General features: G+C 48.0%; 1 non-coding gene across 1 annotated transcript; it reads left to right on the top strand.

Annotated features, from left to right (window-relative positions):
- The first annotated feature begins 1,383 nt into the window (after positions 1–1,383).
- Positions 1,384–1,456, top strand: Trnat-cgu (transfer RNA threonine (anticodon CGU)). The gene has a single exon. It is a non-coding gene; the product is annotated as a tRNA-Thr (tRNA).
- The last annotated feature ends 268 nt before the right edge of the window (positions 1,457–1,724 follow it).

Below are 1,724 nucleotides of genomic sequence, written 5' to 3'. Positions count from 1 at the left end.
GGGGGAGCGGATGCAGAGGGCGTAACTGTGATGATACACAAAGTACCATCCATCACAAGAAGATAAGGTGGCTTGTAGTGATTTTTAGTTCCTTAATCAGCATCCTATGATCGGTGCATATTGTGACTCGTTCCACCTTTTGCTCACTTACTCCAGTGCAAACCGAGGAATGAAGTTATTCAATGTTATTTTTGTTATTGTAATAATGCCAATGAAACTGAAAGTGACATAGGGCAAGCATAGGGCTGACGACTGCATAACAGTTTACGTGAGCGTTAGGTACAGTGATGATGAACCAGCGCAGCAGCTTGGGCGGCTGGTGCGGGACTCTCACCCTCTTCAAGGCCGCTCCACCTCCAGCTTACCACGGGGGGAGAGAACCATAATAGTGACTAATGAATAACTACAGCCGCCTCCCGCCGGCACACGTTTCTTACGTCGTTCGCTTCGAATCAGATTTTTCCCGTACGTCGAACCTCATGCACCTCCCGATTTTTCAGTTTTTACCCTTGGCAGAGTAGAAAAACAATGGTTTAACAATTATTAGACAGTGACATGTCTCCATTAATCAGAAATCGGCGTATAGTGCGTGACCAAAAAAGTGACTCGCCCACAAAGAGAGGGGGAAACAAAACGGAACTCCACCGGTTGAGAGTGTATGTGATGTTATTTCTGACACAGGGACAGAGTTTACGTCCCACTCATATTCTCCTGCTGACAGGCTTGGGAATCTTTATGTGCCAGAGAAATACCCCAACACTACTCAGACAGTTCACAGAGACACGTGCCATTGATGAACGAGTGGGCGGTGTCTCAGACGATACTGTCGCGTGAGAGTTAAGACATGAGGGCGCAGGATACCCTTGACGTGTCGTTATGCCGTCAGAGTTCCCTCAGTCACTACCAGCTGTGACTTGATGTCACACCCGATGGCTCCCCACACCATACCGCCAGGTGTGAAACCGCTGTGTCTCTCCAAAACATTGGAAGAATGGTATACCTCCTAGGTCACCACTATACATCTGGGTATTGCAGAACCGTGGTTCATCACTGAACGCAATAAGACGTCATTCACGAATAGCCCAAGCTTCTCGGTCACGGCATCGTTCCAAACGCAGTCTTTTGCGTATATGTGGTACTTGTCCTTTCTTACATGTCTGAAAGAACAGACACCACAAATATACAATTAAGCTAAAGACAACAAACTGACGACTTCAGTGCATATGTGCAGCACATTCGAACACTTACAGGAACTGGCGAAATGCCGCGAGTAATGAAGATAATGGGCAAGGGGCACTAAATTAGTTACTTGTGGATAAGTTGAGAATTTGGACCTGACGGGAGGGGTGCTAGGGTGGTCCGCGCAGTTGCGATGACCACTGTGTCCGGATGGCGCAGTGGTCAGCGCATCTGCCTCGTAAGCAGGAGACCTTGTTTCGAATCCCGGTCCGGTACAAATGCCGGCCTGTGTGGCCAACGGGTTCCAGACGCTACAGTCTGGAATTGCGCGACCACTACGATCGCAGGTTCGAATCCTGCCTCGGGCATGGATGTGTGTGATGGCCTTAGGTTAGTTAGGTTTAAGTAGTTCTAAGTTCTAGGGGACTGATGACCTCAGAAGTTAAGTCCCATTGTGCTCAGAGCCATTTTAACCGGTAGAAATTCTCGACTTTCCTCATTGATTTAAATCAGTTCCCACAGGCAGCTAATGTCACTAATCCATA

Source organism: Schistocerca nitens, chromosome 3 (genome assembly GCF_023898315.1).
Source record: "Schistocerca nitens isolate TAMUIC-IGC-003100 chromosome 3, iqSchNite1.1, whole genome shotgun sequence".
Taxonomy (NCBI): domain Eukaryota; kingdom Metazoa; phylum Arthropoda; class Insecta; order Orthoptera; family Acrididae; genus Schistocerca; species Schistocerca nitens.
The sequence above is the reverse complement of the archived record's forward strand: the minus strand, read 5'-3'. Positions and strand labels throughout refer to the sequence as shown.